This window comes from Pongo abelii, chromosome 14, assembly GCF_028885655.2.
Source record: "Pongo abelii isolate AG06213 chromosome 14, NHGRI_mPonAbe1-v2.0_pri, whole genome shotgun sequence".
Lineage (NCBI taxonomy): Eukaryota > Metazoa > Chordata > Mammalia > Primates > Hominidae > Pongo > Pongo abelii.
In genome coordinates, this window is record NC_071999.2 from 96358890 (window position 1) to 96377011 (window position 18122).

General features: G+C 36.1%; 1 long non-coding RNA gene across 1 annotated transcript in view; it reads right to left on the reverse strand.

Moving 5' to 3' along the window:
* Positions 1-3500: 3500 nt before the first annotated feature.
* The window catches only part of LOC129049697 (uncharacterized), a 101074-nt gene continuing 86452 nt past the window's right edge, over positions 3501-18122 (reverse strand). Inside the window, exon 3 of the long non-coding RNA XR_008512951.2 lies at positions 3501-3902. This is a non-coding gene — a long non-coding RNA (uncharacterized LOC129049697). The remainder of the gene's footprint in view (positions 3903-18122) is intronic.

The window sequence follows — 18122 nt, forward strand, 5'->3', positions numbered from 1 at the left end:
ATTAGATGAAACATTGGTCAATCCAGTGTGGAGCTCTGGAGCAAAGAATGCTTTTAGTGGAGTCCAAACTTGGGCAGAAGTGGTCAGGCTCTATCTGGCAGTCTGGCTTTCCTTAGTTATTGTCTGGGGACTGCTAGGGAAATGTGTGGCTTGGGCTTAAAACCAATGGCTGTTCAAAAAATCATTGTAGCAGAAAGCTGCTCTGTTTGCTGTAGTCCTTATAGCTAAATGGAAAATTCTTTTTGAAGGAAGATCCAAGTCAGGCAGATACATGGCCGCCATCTTTACCTTATCTTTAATTCCTCAAGATAACATAGGTTTCATTCAGGCCAATCACCAAGCTCGCTGAGTAGAAATATATTTCTGAAGGGGAAAATTACAATTGTTTTCAATCAAATTAGCTTTTAACAATTCACTAATGAGGGACCATTTTCCAAAGCTTTATAAATTATCTTATTTGCAGATATACTATGCCATATCATTATTCCCATAAGATACAGTAAGTTGTAGCTGAATAAAAAACATCTTTCCTCCACATTTTTACCAGTATTACAGATGTTTCTCTGAGTAGAAAAAAAAAATGTCTTGGAAATGTTGAGTCTGGACTCTCCATTTGTCTCCCCCTAGCTGAGAAATGTGTTCTCACATTGCTCACTTAAGGGAGCATGATTCAAATACACACCACAGTAAAATGAAAATATTTAGTTGTGCTTGTTAGTTAAAATGGCAGCTGTTAACTGCCATGAATGACAAGAGTATTCTATAACTCCAAAACAGTTTTTAATACAAAGATATGACTGTTCCTATTTTTAATAGTGGGCATTTCATGAATTTCAGAAAAAAACCTTTGCAAAATTATTTACACTAATCAGTGAAAGAGAATGCTGTGTTAATAATTGGAGATTTGAAAAGTGATTATAGAATAAATTTCTATGTGCAGGAATAGGGAATGTAAGTCATTATTCCAAATCCTAGTAAAATAAGGGTATTAAAAAGCTTTATCAGGCCAGGCGTGGTGGCTTATGCCTGCAATCCCAACACTTTGGGAGGACAAAGAGGGCAGATCACAAGTTCAAGAGATGGAGACCATACTGGCCAACATGGTGAAACACCATCTCTATTAAAAATACAAAAATTAGCTGGGTGTGGTGGTGCGTGCCTGTAGTCTCAGCTACTCAGGAGGCTGAGGCAGGAGAATCACTTGAACCCAGGAGGTGGAGGTTGCAGTGAGCTGAGGAGGTGCCACTGCACTCCAGCCTGGGTGACAGAGAGAGAATCCTTCCCCCACTAAAAAAAAAAAAAAAAAAGCTTTATCACTTATCACTCTATTGTCTCTATTTATAATCTTTTGGAACATTTTTCCTGTTAGTCTTTCATTAACTACTTATTCCTTTTACTAAAATCAGGGCAAATTTCTGCTTCTAGCTATGACACGCTAGATTGAAATAAGACTAAATAATAACTTCAAAGAAGATCTAGAAAAGCTAGAAAACATGATTAAACAATTCTAATATTGCAAAAAATTGAGTTGAAACCACAAGAAATCTACCCTCAAACAAGATTTTAGGACTCAAGTTTTCCGAAGAGAGCTCCTAAGAGAAAGTGACAAAAATTCCTTCAAAATATTTGCCACATTTAAGTGGAAGTTAGAAAGTCCAGCAGAAAGTGGCCAGTAATGGGCTGTGAAGCTAATCATGGGTTTTGATGATGCCATTGGGCTATGGAGACAAAAGTTACAGAACACTCTGGTTGAAATAAATAATAGTAAAACTAAACAGTTATATATCTATTTAAGATATAGAAAGCGTAACTTAAATATTTTTAAGTTTTCAAGTCCCAGATGATGATTTCTGTCCAATATATGTAAATTCGTGTGCCGCATGATGACATTGCAGCCAATGATAGACCACGTATGTGAGGGTGGCCTCATAAGATTATATCATATTTTTGCTGTACCTTTTCTATGTTTAGATATGTTTAGATATACAAATACTAATCATTGTGTTACAATTGCCTGCAGTATTCAGTACAGTCATATGCTGTACAGATTTACAGCTTGGAAGCAATAGGCTCTACCATATAGCTTAGGTGTATAGTAGGCAATACCATCTATGTTTTTGTAAGTACACTCTGATGACCACACAACAGTGAAATCACCTAGTGGTTCATTTCTCAGAACCTATCCCAGTCATTAAATGATGCATGACTATATATAGAAGAAACAATGGGAATAACAAAAGCTTTTTATTCTGAACTTGTTATGGTAGGAAACTAAGCCATCAATTGAATTTTGGCAGAGACTCAAATGTAGGCAGAAGAATGGCAAATGTTCACAGTGGAAAAATGGGAAGATTTCAGTTAGCTCTGATTGGAGGCCTTTGATGGGGAAGATGTTCTTGAGTTAATCAGAAGAGGAACATCCTATATGATTGATTGGGGGTGCATATTAAGCTTTTTATGGCTGATCCTATGTATTAGTCCATTTTCATAATGCTATGAAGAAATACCTGAGACTGGGTAATTTATAAAGAAAAAGAGGTTTAATGGACTTGGACTTCCATGTGGCTGGGGAGGCCTCACTATCATGGCAGAAGACAAAGGAGGAGCAAAGGCACATCTTACATGGCAGCAGGCAAAGAATATGTGTGGGGGAACTGCCCTTTATAAAACCATCAGATCTTGCAATACCTATTCACTATCACAAGGACAGCATAGGAAAAACCCATTGCCGTGGTTAAATTACCTCTTATGGCTTCCCTCCCATGACATGTGGGGACTGTGGGAACTATAATACAGGAAGAAATTTGGGTGGGGACACAGGAAAACCACATCATCCTAAGTTAGAAGAGGAGACAAAAATTAGGAAAGCTGTCAGTTGTTAATCAAGTCCTGGCCATTTAGATCCAATTATTATAGAAGTTACTGTTCAGCTTTCTGAGTTGTCACTAGAGATAGAAATCTGGCTTTCTGCAAGTCTAAATTACAACAAGCTAACTTCTTGGTTATTGATTGTAAAAAGGGATTTGGTCTTCTGGGTTGCTGCAGGTTGTGGGTCAAAGTTCTGTTTTTATATGTAGCCTGTCCATTGTCCATCCGTCTCATAATCACAGAAAAGAAAAAAAAAAAAACCAAAACACTGGCCAGGCACAGTAGCTCACACCTGTAATTCTAGCTCCTTGGGAAGCTGAGGCGAGCAGATCACATGAGGTTAGGAGTTCAAGGCCAGCCTGGCCAACATGGTGAAACCCCATCTCTACTAAAAATACAAAAATTAACTGGGTATGGTGGTGCACACCTCTAATCCCAGCTACTCAGGAGGCTGAGGCAGGAGAATCGTTTGAACACAGGAGGCGGAGGTTGCAGTGAGCCAAGATCATGCCACTGCACTCCAGCCTGGGTGATAGAGCGAGACTCCGTCTCAAAAACAAAACAAAACAAAACACAAACCAATATCCTAGCAAAGTAAATACAGCTATATAAAGAAAGAATAATATAAGCACCATGATCAAATGAGGTTTAATATTGTAAGAGTCAAAATCATTTAATTTACCACATTTGTTACCAAAACACCAAGAGTTTGCTCTAGGTTCTGCTTTCTATTGCCACACAGAAAGCCAATGACTGAGATGAAAAGTAATGCTAAGGAAGTGCCAAGGAAGGCTTTAATCCTGTGCTGCACTCAAGGAGATGGGAGATCAGTCTCAACTCCGTCTCCCTGGCCAACTAAAACTAGGGGTTTACATGACAGAGAAGAAATGTAACAATGTGTAAGAAAACAGGAACTATGGAGGGGCCAGGAAGCAATCATGATGAATGAAGGATTTTGCATCTCATTGTCTTGATGCAGTGATCTTGTGAGTTTCAGTTCTTTGATACTTTCTGAGAGGCCTGGGGGTCCTTTCCTGAGGAAGAAATTGAGATTAAAAAAATGTAAGTTCCAAGCTTCAAGACTAGAAGGGCCAAATTTCATGTTTATCCCCAAAAATCTGTCTATGGGACTATTGGGTCAATTTCACATTCACAGAAAAATGAAAAAAAAATGTTCTCAACGAATAAAGAAAAAGAATTTGAAAAAGTATAATGCTCTTTAATGATAAAACTTATCAGAAAACTAATCAAAACCAGGTTAGTACTTGATTGAATACATGGGAGAAGGTGTAGATATATCAGAGGCCAGAAATCATGGGCCATTTAAGAATCCTGCTTACCACACACCTAGCAAATAGCATTTGATGTGTTCGATGGTGAAATATTAAAAGCTTTTCTCTAAGATAGAAAGAAACATGTATCTCCCTTCTCACAGACTTTATTGAAAATGCCACTCTAACTCCTATCCAATTCAACAATGCAAGAATAAGAAATGAAAAACATAAGGACACAAAAGAAGAAATTAAATTCTCATTTTTTGTAGACTCATGATTTTGTATAAAAAATTTTAATTAATCTTTCAAAAAAACAATTAGAATCAGTAATTGAACTTTTGAAGTGTGCTGAATAAAGGATCAATATATGAAATTCAAATGTAATTTAATATTCCAATAATGTATAATTAAAATGAAAATAATAAATGAAACAATTAGCAATTAGCATCACAAACTTCAATACCTAGAAATAAATCTAATAAATATTATACAAACATTCCACTCAGTCAACAATGAAATATTATTGACAACAATGAATATAATCTAAATGCTATCACTATCCATGTTCATAGACTTCAATCCTCAATGTTGTGAATTTCAATTATCTGAAAAATGCTCTGTATATTTCATGCATTCTCAAACAAAATCTCAGGTTTTTATATTTTTTTTACTTTTTAGAACATTACATGCTGATTTTAGAATGTATATGGAAGTCATAAGAGCCAAAGAAAACCAAGAGTCTGAGGCATCAGTAATTAATGCAATGTGATATTGGCATTAAAGAAAAAAGATATGCAAATGCCCTTGAGACATATGCAAATGCCCTTGAGACATATGCGAAAGGTGCTCAACCTCATTAACCGTTGAGAAAATTCAGTTAAAATCCCAATGGCAAATCACACCAACAGAAATGACCAAAATTAGGAGACTAACAAATGATAAATTTTGGGAGATAGTGTTTCTATTTGTGCTGACATTGGAGGAATTTTAAACTAATAAAATCATTTTAGAAAATTATTTAGTAGAATATTATGAATTAGATTATTTGTATCTTCTAGAACCAGCAGTTCTTTTTTCTATCATATATCAATCATACACAAGTAAAACTGTGTACTAAATAACATGTAGATGTATGTTTATAGAGGCATTATTTATAATAATCTCAAACTGGAGATGTGGCAACTGCCCTACAATAGTAGAATGCATATAGTTTTGTAATGATACAACACAATATTGTATAATAATAAAATTACTAAGAAAACATGCTTCATGAAGTAAAGTGATTGAATCTGTCTCCCTTTCTCTCTCTGTCTCACACACACACATACACACTTATCTAAAAGAAGCTAGACAAAAAAAGTCAATATTGTAAAAGGAAAACCCAACCTATGGTGCTAGAAGTTAGGCTAATGCATACTTTGAGAGATAAATGGGGCTAGAACTGAGATAGTTCTTGAGTGCAGCCACAGAGGAACTGGGATATTACATTATTCTTTGATCTGTCTGTTAATTGCCTGGACATATTTACTTTGGAAAATTAAACTTCATGCCTAAGATTTCTATACTTTTTAAATATATTTTATACTCAAAATCCTAAAATCTCAAGCTATCATGGGCTTGACATAATTGAAACACTTTTTCATACTTTTGCAGATAAAGAAAATTTCAAGCTTACTATATTTACATCATTCTGCTGGCTCACATTATTAAACCAAAAAACATATAAGCATCTGTCATTTAATACCTTTCATACTTGTAGGACACCCAACCATACATCTTCTTTGGCACCCCATGTAGGAGAAACCGTATTCCAGCTGTTTCTTTGCCTGTCTGAAATTTATTCCTGAATAAGATCCAGCTGGCTTCAATACAAATCTATTTTTACTGAGGTGATGCTTAGAAGCACTCATCAAGGTCTTAAAATAGAGGCTAGTGGTGAGACTCAACAAACTACAAGCTAGTTTTTCATATCATTCACACTCAAATGGTGTACAATCTCGTCATCCGTAACATCAAATTGATGCCAAGGTTTAAAGTGCTATATCCCAGATGCTTCCAACTACATCAGCATTTTGATCAAAGTCAAAGGTCCTATACCTGTAATACATTTTTTTGACATGTTTAAACAGGACTCTGTTATAGTCATAAATTAAGAGCAGCAAAAAATATTCCCAGAAATGGTGGTGGTATTACCTGGAAGTAAGGGTGTCATTATCAAAGCTTCAGAGCAATTTTCCAGTCAATGTATTCACAGATAACCCAACTTTTAGCCCCTACACGTACATAAGCCCAGCATTTCTATCTCCATTGATTTTACTTGCAAATCCCTCTTCTTCAAATTTGCAATTATTTCACTGGTCTCAAGTTGGTAGGTTTTGTTTTACGTCTAGTATCAATTTTACCTGTGTATCTGTAAACACTAAAACCACAGAGGTAGTGAGAGTTGAGGGGGTCATATTTGACTAAACAGTCTGACTTTATGCCTTCCATGTCTAACCAGTATATCATATTCCATGGCAGAGAAGAAATATTAAATAGATTACTAAATAATTACAGTTATTAGTGCTAATGCCTTTTTTATTATTTGTATAAGTTTATAGGGTACAAGTCTAATTTTGTTACGTGCAAGATTGCATGGAGGCGAAGTCAGGGCTTGTAAGATATCCATCACCCAAATAATGTATTAATGCATTCTTAAAGATGGTTTGTACTTTCTCTTTGTCCTTTCCAAATGGGTGGAGGACAGCCTGTATATTGCTGAGTTCCACTTTAAACTGTCAATCCTACATCATCCCTTCATGTTGGGTGATTATGTCACCTTAGTACAGTACCCTCTACCACCTTATACCTATGACCTACTATCCTCGACATTAGGAAAATGATCTATTCCTTTCCTAATTGAATATTTTCCTTGTGAGATATTTCCTCTTGGCTATTTCCTAATAGCCCACCCATTATTTTGTAAAGCAACCTGATGATAAACCAAGAGCCACAAAAACCTGGCCTACATATATTTTTAAGTGTTGTTTAAATTATATAATTTACTTAATATTCATAAACACATGCTTTTGAAATATCCTAAACAGATGGAAACTTCAAACAAGAGCAGACTCAATTCCATGTGGTAACTGCTATCCATAGACTGAGCAGCAGCTACGTCTTTCAGAGGGGTACAGGCACCCCCTTACCAGCACCCGCCATTTGCACAATAATTGCATGGGCATTTATTCTTGTCATATATCATTTACTTATGTTTCCTCACTGGCCACAATGTGCATTTGAATTGGTAGTGCCTATTAAAATCCCAAGTAGGCTACCTATTAGCTCTTGTGGTTCCCCTCACGAAGAGAAATTTAGAAATTTCTTTTGCCCCTGAAACTTTTTACCACAAAAAGAAATGATTTGTCAATTATCTAATAAAACCAGTTTAATCTCCTCTTGGAGCTAAAGATGTTTCATCTCTCCCAGGCTTAATTTCCATGATTTGGAACTACAGGTGTAAATATCAGGAAACATTACAAAAGAGTCCTTTAGATTCTGCTAAAAAAAAAATGATTCAATGTGTTTGTAAGTTTGAGGGGTAAGGGAAAAATGCCAACCAATGTACCAGAGCTGCAAAGTTTCTCAACTCGTTCAGCTTAATTTTTGTTGGAAATTAGTGCCTAAATTATCTAAATATCTTTTTCTCCTCTCCTTCTGTTTAACCTAATAAAATAGTATAGTGGATAATAATGTGGCCTCTAGATTCAAACTTAACCTCTCTGATTCTTCATGTTAAAATATAATTATGCCATCTTTTTTTTTCTTTTTTTGAGATGGAGTTCTGCTCTTGTTGCCCAGTCTGGAGTGCAATGGCAGAATCTCAGCTCCCTGCAACCTCTGCCTCCCTGCCACCTCCACCTTCCGAGTTCAAGTGATTCTCCTGCCTCAGCCCCCCAAGTAGCTGGTATTACAGGCACCCGCCACCACGCCCAGCTAATTTTTATATTTTTAGTAGAGGTGGGGTTTCACCATGTTGGCCAGGCTAGTGTTGAACTCCTGACCTCAAATTATCTACCCGCCTCGGCCTCCCAAACTGTTGGGATTACAGGCGTGAGCCACCACTCCCAGCCTATGGCTTTAATAATGAATGAGATAATATGCTTATGAAGTTATATAACAACATATAGTACATAGTCAGGGCCCAATACATCTTGCCTATTTTTGTAGGGGAAAAAAGCAAACACATGCACACAATCATGCATTGGGGTGTATGTGTATATATTTATGTATTATACATATAGGCATAGTTATATGCATACATATGCAATCATATATAATACTTATAAAACATGCAAACAGTCTCCTTTTTGGTACAGAAAAAAATCAGTGAAAAAGTGCGGGCCTATATACAGTTAAATTTTAGCATTTCACACTTACTTAACATATTGAAATGTTGAATTGAATTAAATATTTAAGCAACAGTAGGACTTGACAGCTTCTAAAAGTCAAAGTGGAAGAGAAAAGTATCACTGGGGAAACCGTAATGTTTAGTGCTTAATCTACCTTGACTATTAGCTGAAGAACCTTTTTTTTTCTTTTTCCTCATGACAGAGTCTTGCTCTGTTGTCCAGGCTGGAGTGCAATGGCGCAATCTCAGCTCACTGCAACCTCCACCTCCTGGGTTCAAGCGATTCTCCTGCTTCAGCCTCCTGAGTAACTGGGATTACAGGCACACACCACCATGCCCAGCTAATTTTTTGCATTTTTAGTAGAGACGGGGTTTCACCATGTTGGCCAGGCTGATCTCGAACACCTGACCTCGTGATCTGCCCACCTTGGCCTCCCAAAGTGCTGGGATGACAAGTGTGAGCCACTGTGCCCACCCTAGCTGAAGAGCTCTTAAGCTGTTAGAGATGAATAACTATCAATTACTTGCCTCATTCTATGTTGTTTAGATGACTCTGTAACTCTCCTATTTAACCAAATGTATGACTTAGTTCAGTATTAGCTCTTAGGTTGGCATTCTTACATTTTTGAAATTATAGAATTTTATTAGAAAGTTTCCAAACAACAGCAATGTTATTTCTTCTAGTGAAATTTGGAAATCTTTGTGTATGTCAAAAGCAAATGTGGCAACACATTACAATCTTAAGAATAATATATTTTTCACTTAAATATACTTAAGTATACCATATTTATTTACAACTTTGTGTACATTGTTTATTTTAAGAAATAAACTTATGAGGACAGAAACAATGTTGTCTAAAAATAAAATCTCAAATATCTATATCTTGATATTTAAAGACAGTAAGAAAAAATAATTTTCCTAAAAAATCAAAACTGTTTTCTTACTTTAAATTTCAGCAAATGCAATGCAATAAATAAAATGACTTTAAGAAAATTTGAAATTTAGGACAATTTTATAACTTTTTTTTGTATTTGAGTATGATGAGTTGGGTCTGGATTTTCTAATCACATTCTGAGATTGTAAGCTATTAAGAATTTAAAAAATTTTTTTTCTGTAGTATCTGCTCAGGTACTAAATAATAACTGGCAGAAGTAATTAAGCAAAGTACTTCAAACTGAATAATCTGTTTGCTGACATATTTCCATTTCCTTTCGAATGTAAGATAATTCCATGATGATATTTTATTTCTAAAATAGAATACTGAATAGTGGAAATCAAACACTTTTCCAATGCCAATTAGTATGGAATTACTGTATCAGAGTTTGAATGAATGAATTGAAAAAATGGTAATATTAATACATTTAAGGTAACAGTACATATACAAGTACTGTTCCTTTCCTTCCACAGCAGTAGTTCTCAACCAAGGGTGATTATACCTCCAGGGACAGGACTATTAGCTAATATCTGGATACACTTCTGGTTGCTGCATTTTGATTAACACTGCTTCTGGCATCTAGTAAGCACAGGCAAGGAATGCTGCAAACATGCTACCATATACAAGACCGTTCCCAAAACAAATAAATACTGGAACCAAAATATTGATCATGCCAGGTTTAAGAACCCTATTCGATGGTCAATTGTAGGGACTTAGTAATTTCTGATCAAGATAGCCAAATATTAAAGACAACCTAGACAGAGTTGAAATAAAATAGAAGATCATTTGTCACAATTCATTTGATCCAATCTTTTTATATAATTGAATTTCAGGTTCTGTTTGGTAAAGATAACTTGCTCAAGGTCATTAAGTCTATCCTACTTATCTACAGACTAATTTCAAGGTAAAGACTTGGATCGCTTCATTTTTTAGGCTACAACAGTTTTTAAAAATGAGATATTTCAGAATTCAGGTCATCACACCCAGAGTTGATATTCCAATACAAGAAGATAAAATGGATTCTGAAATCCTTGATTTCAATGATGATAGATACTTCAGTGACTTTTTTTTATCATACTCTGAAATGGAATTCAGTTTTGAAGAGAGTTGAACATATCACCTTCATAAGATTAAACACTGTCAAAAGAAGTTATTTTAAAAGTATTTTGATGAAATGAGCACATTTTGAATGGTGCTTTCTAATTGATAGATATTATTCATATTTTATTTTTATGGTGACACAAATTCTAGCTTATTTTAAAATAATATTACATTGATTACATTTATCTATGTACAATTATTATGATTTTAATCCTTTTGTTTTTGTTAAGCCAGTTTAGATCCCAATAAGCTTTATTGTTAGGTGGCATTGTTGTCCTTTTTAAAAATTTGCATCTGAAAACTTATTCTGGTTTTGAGTAGTGAGAAAATGTATCTGTTATAGACCACATTGCACAAAATGCTTTATGAATGATTTATTTTTTGCTTTTGCCTTTTTAGATACCTGCTACTCTTTAAGAAACTGTAATTACTATAGTAAGAAGTGAGACATTTCTTAAGAGCTTTAAATCTATGTTTTCTGGCTTAATAACTACTAAGCACTTAAGGTGAGTTGCTTGTGGGGAATAGCATCCAGTCCTCATGTTAGCACAGTGGGGCTGGCAGTCACAGTAAATCAACCAAGGGAAGGGAGAGAATGAGATAAAAGAAAAGTTGTATTATTTCAGAATTCAGTCCAACCAAGAATTGTACTGAAGTCAGAGTTGACCTCAAGCCATTCAAATAAGAAATACAACAAGAATAGAAACTTCAGTAGGCTGCAGAAAATTTCTGGATAACACTTACAACGTATAGAATCTTCTCAATTGCATTGTGATTTCTTTTGTGAGGTACAAGCACAAAGCATAATGTGTCCCAACCCCTCAGAGAGGCAGAGCCACATGGACACTGCAAGGTCTGTATGTTGGCTCAACTCCATGTCAGCACACTGTCAAAATAAAGAATGATATATAAATCTGTGCATTGTGCCAACAACAGCATATAAACTACCTGGAGTTCATCCAGCTTTGCACAGAGGGCACCTTTGTACAGCAAACCCAGAACATTCTCATGATGTAATGTTATTGAGGGATGCTATCAAGGGTAGAGATTTGTAAACTTTTTGACAAAGATATGTAGCAAATCTTTCCAAATTTTTATGTTCTATGTACCCTTTGTGTTACAAAAACTATATGGTTTGTGTTTGTTCTACAATTTATCCATATAAATCTGCATATTTTAAAATATAAACTCATAATTGGGTGGAAATGTATCATGAAAAATGTCAGAGATATTAAATAGCACTTGATGTAGGTGAAAATCAGGCTTATGTAAACAGAAATAGGGTATCTCAATGAGAATTGTAAGAGAACAAACAATAAGCTGAGAAGGGCAAAAAAGATTGATTCAGTCAGCCTCACGAGGTTTCTGATTTTTGCAGTACAAGGGGAATGTAGCTACAATGGTGATACACTAGAAACCACCATTTGAGAAATTTCTACAGGTTACCTGGAGGTATCCATTTAAAAAAATTTAAACCTAAGTAACTCTGGGAAGATTAGCACTCTAACAAGGATTGGATCTCGTAGCAACTGAGAATGGCCAAGAATCCAAAGATTGCAAAAAGCCAGACAGAGAAGTTAATGATGTAGCTGTTCTGTGTGTCTTTTTGTAACCAAGGTTGTTACTTGTGATTTTCCACACAGTAATAAAAAGTGGTATAATTTCTGGATACTCTTGATAGCTACCTGTATAGGCAGTGATCTCCAGGGCAAGAGTCAGGAGGAATGGAGAGGTGCACGGAAGCACACTGAACAAGGAGTAAAGGTAAATTCAAGGTTTAGAGTCAGAAAGGTGGAATTAATCTTTACTAATGAATTTGCTACCATTGGTAAGAAAATCAGGAGAAAGCTTCCTAAAAAATAAGCTCCGATTCTGGAATATTTATACCCTATCCAGAAAGTCTAGAAGCATTTTACTTTCAGGTATTTTAAGAAGGGAATTTAAGAGAAGGCAGATTTTCATATATTTTGAACATGACAGAAATGCTGTATATCTAAAAATCCATGAATCATAACAAACATCAAAATTCCATGCTCTAATGATATATTCTACTTTCAAATATTTGGTCACCAATAGGGAATTAATAGAACAGTATTTCAACACTGCAATCAGATTATAAGCAATCTTCAGATGCATTGCTTGTCTAATCTGATACAAAGTACCCTGCATTTCAACCTGAGTTAGAAAAACTCCATTCATTATTTTGCTACAGAAGCTTTAGTTGTAGATATCGAATCATACCAGACAAAGTGTCCTTTGTGGATTTAACTTGTAAAACTTCCCATGTAGATGTTTTAAAGTTGAAATTGGTTTTGCAAAACTGTGATTCATGTCAGATTGGGATGTTTATTTAATGTTTCCATTGTTTTATAGAAAAAAAGAAATTCTTCAATAAAATCTGATCTATTTATTTATTCACTGGTAGGGCCTAACTGTTTCATTATTAACTACAAGATGATGATTTTATAGCTGATATAATTTGATGCCAAGTGTTTTAATTTGATGCCTCTGGCTAGATTTTTATGTCACACAATTTTACTAAATGTAGTGATTCTTTTTAAAAAAATACCTTCAAAAATTCTCTTATTTTAGAATATTAGATTTGTTCCTTTGCAGCAGCTACCTCCGTATTTCTATCACAATATTTTTGATAGAATTAGCCTTATCTTAATAGCGACACACTGGCTTTTGTATGCTTATTTGGTACAGTAGATGTGCTGTCAATTAATATTCAAATTGCCTATATTTACATATTTCATTTTTCATATTTTTATCCTGAAGCAAACTCAAACCTGTGAGAAACTTGCAAGTACAGTATAAGAAATGTAGATTCCTTAAACATGTTTTCACCCATGAATATGTTCTTTATATTTCCTGCTATCATGTCATTCTAGTGTTGACCTTGCCATGCAATCACATTGCAACCTTTTAATCAAGAGCTGAGTGCCTCTAGTTCTTGTCTGTGTATGTTCTCACCACAGACCCTTCAGACAATTTTTGCATCATGTTTAGAGTTTGCGATGTTACCTGTGAGAGGGCTATTCTAGTAAACACAACTCTGTCATAAACAGAACCTGACAAGGTAAATTTTGTTTTAAGACCAACAATTATAAAAGCAAAAGAATAATTCCAATATATAAAAATAGAGTTCTCTAAATTTTCAGCATTTTATGAGAAAATTGGAAATGGATAGCTTCACTTTTCAGTGAAAATATTAATAATTGTTAACCAGTATAATCATGAAAAGGCAGGTAAAAACATGGATTTAAAGCATCAGAATTGTTTTCTTTTACAAATTCAGTAAGAGTGGGCAGAGAAAGGAAAAGGCCAGGTAGGGAGAAACTTTTTTTTTTTTTTTTTTGGAGATGGAGTTTCACTCTTTGTTGCCCAGGCTGGAGTGCAGTGTCTGCCTCCCGGGTTCAAGCGATTCTCCTGTCTTAGCCTCCAGAGTAGCTGAGATTACAGGCGCCCGCCACCACGCCCGGCTAATTTTTGTGTTTTTAGTAGAGACACGGTTTCACCGTGTTGGCCAGGCTAGTCTCGAACTCCTGACCTCAGTGATCCACCTGCCTCGGTCTCCCAAAATGCTGGCATTGCAGGCGTGAGCCACCACTCGAGGTTGTGAGAGACATTTTACAATAAACCTCATTATCTTTTTTTTTTTCTTTCTTTTGACACCGAGTCTTCTCTTTGTCACCCAGGCTGGAGTACAGTGGCATGATCTCAGTTCACTGCAACCTCCGCCTCCCAGGTTTAAGCAATTCTCCTGCCTTACCCTCCTGAGTAGCAGGGACTATAGACACGCACCATTAGGCCCAGCTAATTTTGTTTCTTTTTGTATTTTTAGTACAGATGGGGTTTTACCATGTTGGCCAGGCTTGTCTCAAACTCCTGGCCTCAAGTGATCCGCCTGCCTCGGGCTGCCAACATGCTGGGATTACAGATGTGAGCCACTACACCTGGTCAAACATCATTACCTTTAAAATATTTGTTTTACAAAGAGGAAGAAAAGAAATCTTTTAAAAATGTGTATTCCTCATGGGTGCTTTACATACATTATTTTAATTAATTTTTAGGACAGGTGAAATGCCTTTTAAACAACTGCTACCGTTTTATTAATGTTACAGAAAGAATAATCTGAGTTTCAGAGAGGTGCAAATGACTAATGTGAGGTGTCAAAGATACTCATTTGAGAAAATCAGATTTGAATCCTGCTTTTGCTGAATCTGGTGACCATAATGCCTTAAGTCCTAACTTGTTAGTATCATCTGCCTTATAGACACAAAGATAAATTACTTTTTGTAGTCTGATTGGGACTGGGAGATTTGCTAATTTTCAGTGTCAAAATATGCCCCTAAGTAGCTTTCAAAAGGAATGAAATCATTTTCTTTATCAATTTAGTTTTATTCATTTGTTTCCTTAAGCCTGCTTTTCTAGATTTGTATTTGGCTGAAGGCATACAGCTGAATTGAAATGTGATTTCTGTAGTGTGATATTAGCTAATGCTCAGCATTCTCAGGGAAAAAGCTGGTGACACAAAAGTAAAAATAAACTATTTTTCATATATTAGCTTTGTCATAGTCACTACAGAAATATTAGAAAACAGTGACCCAGAGAAAAAAATGAAAACATTCCTGATTCCGCCATCCCGAGGTAAGTCATAATTCTTCTATGGCCATCCAGAAACTAAACTCTAATTTTTAAAATTCTTTCAAGAAACACGTTTTGTTATGTACATTATGCTTTTACATCAATAATAATTAAGGCCCATTAATTCTTGAAGTTGCCTATGATTACATTTTCAGTCTTTTACGGCATATGAATCTAAAAATGTGCTTTTGTTAGTGAAATGAATAATATATGTTCCATTATAGTTTGAGAATTTCTGTTTTGCAAGTTGCTTTTTGATGCCTCATAGGGAAAGGGGACAGAAATTAGAGTAGCATATAGTGAATTAATAAAATGTTTATTCCTTGTATGTACACATGTATGTGTGTGTGTGTATATATATATATTCATATATATATGTATTTAATAATCCTCTGTTATGCCTCGGTGTTAGTTCATTAGTTATTGGTCCAGGACAATGATAAAGAACTGTAATTTCAAAGACTGAGTGAATAATTTTCTTTTAGTAGAATCCAATTTTCATAATTGTGCTACATATATATAAAACTGTGTGAATGGAGACATGTTTTTCCACTATCAATGCATGTAAGAAATTATACATGAATATACTACATCATATTACATCTTGTTTTTTCATAATATTTAGTTTTTCACTCATTTCAAATTCCTTACACTAGCTGACAATTTTGATAGTTTTAAATGAATCGCAAAATTAAAATGTTCAAATGTTTAAATACTTGCATATAATGTAGAGAATTTTGCTAGGAAATTTTCAGAATCTGGCAAAATATAACTATAGTTACAAAAAGTTTATATATTAATTTTAAAATTCTATTTTTTCTGTAAAGATTTTGTAAGATGGTACTAGTTTTTTTCTATTAAAATTAGTATTGGCTTTCATAGAATTTCTTTCATGTGTATGAACAATAAAAAATTCTAGAAAATTAATAAGATTCATCAAAATTGCTTTTCCCATAACTTTATCAGAATATATCTATTAAGTGACGGGATGTATATAAATATTATAACAATACTACCGTTACATAGGTGTTTATTTTACAGCTACACAAGTATATGTCACAGTAATAACTGTGAGACAACATTTTAAATGGTCTATTTTCAAGACATGATAAATCTAAGTACTGGCAGCCAGCCTGCAAGTATAACAAATTGCACAGCTCATGCACCTAGAGGGTCACAATAAGTGAACAGAATGTAGAGGAGGGGTCAGCCCATAAAAGGGAAGAAATTTTCTTTATTGGGAAATCGAAACTTAAGCGGGGAAGGGGACCAGAGTATAACCTTATAAGGGGGATAATGAAACTTAGGTGACATCCCAGAAGATTGTAACCCCATAGTACTCAACCAATGAGGAACTGGGGGAGGGACTTGCATGCTAGGAGATAAATTACCAGTTGTGACTGTCCCAGGTGTGCCTTCCACCAGATACCCAATCTTGCAAGACAGTTATTAAAAAGTCTCACTTTCGCTGTTGTCCGTGCCTCTAAGTCCATTCTTTGAGTTTGGACGCGTGAGTGTGTTTCTCACAAACCTGGGGGCCCGTCCGGGATCTCTGTGCCTGTGTGGAGTGGGACTACAGCTGAGAGCGGAGACGCGTCCAACCCGATTTAGGTGGCCTACTCTGTCTGGGAAGTATCAGCTCCCCACAGAAGCCATAGATCAACCGGAGACTGTTGTTCAGGAGACAGTGGAGGTGACATAGGGAGAAAAGCAGGCACCATGGCAACGAAGGCAACCTCTTGCATCAGCCAAGGTAGGAAAGTTGGACTGCAAGTACTGCCTTGGTGGTTGGGCATTTTCAGAGATCTCAGGGTATGCAAGAAAATTCCAGTAAGTGGGGGTTGAGTACACACAGGTGTGCAAGAAACCTCCATTAAGAGGGGCTGAGTACACGGGGAAAAACTCTGACACAGAGACTGGCTGAAAATGGGAGACAGGAATTCTAGGTCTAGGGGACAAAGGAAAGAGGGAGCCAAAGAGACTCCCTCTGGCATTACCCTGGATAGTCCTTTGTGGAGAATGTTGCAGGTTTGGAAGGGGACAAACCTCGAACCCGGGACAAGGAATAGCAAAAGGTGATAAAGTACTGTTGCTTTATCTGGCCCATAAACTCCATTTGTAAGCCTTCGGTCTTTTGGTCTAAGTTTGGCTCAGATGAGGATTGGGCATGCCAAGCTTTAATTCTCTATGTGAATAACAAAACCCCATCCTCACAAGAAGACATAGGTTCCGCTCTCTGCTGGATCAAGGAATTAGCCCCCATGTTCCCCCTCAAAGAAGAAAGAAAAGAGAAACTGGGAAAGGGAGAAAGGAAACAGGGGAGGAAGAGAGAGTGAAATAGAGAAGAAAATGAGCGAGAAAGAGACTGGAAATGACAGAGATCAAAGAGAGATGCAGAAGGTGACACGGGGAGAAAAATCCTATAAAAGGAAGAAAGAGTACAAGAGGAAGTGAGAGTATATGGAGAGTGTGGTAGGGATGGGGGAAGGTTCTAGAGGCTCAAGCAACAAGGAGGTGCAAGGAAAGGGTGCAGTGTGGCCACTGAGGAGGGACAGAGCCTGGGAACTGGGGGATGCGAGTGAGAAAGGGATGTGGAGGGGAGTTTAGGATCAAGCTGTTTGAGAAGTAGTGGTTTGCCTACAGCAAAGACTAGATGGCTGTTTGTCAGGAGGCGGTAGAAACAATTCAGGTTATAGAAGGGTAAATGGATAAGATGACGGTTAAGATTTTGTTGTTGGGCCGGGCGTGGTAGCTCACACCTGTAATCCCAGCACTTTGGGAGGCCAAGTGTGCGGATCACGAGGTCAGATCAAGACCATCCTGGCCAACATGGTGAAACCTCGTCTCTACTAAAAATACAAAAAGTATCTGTATGTGGTGGCACATGCCTGTAGTCCCAGCTACT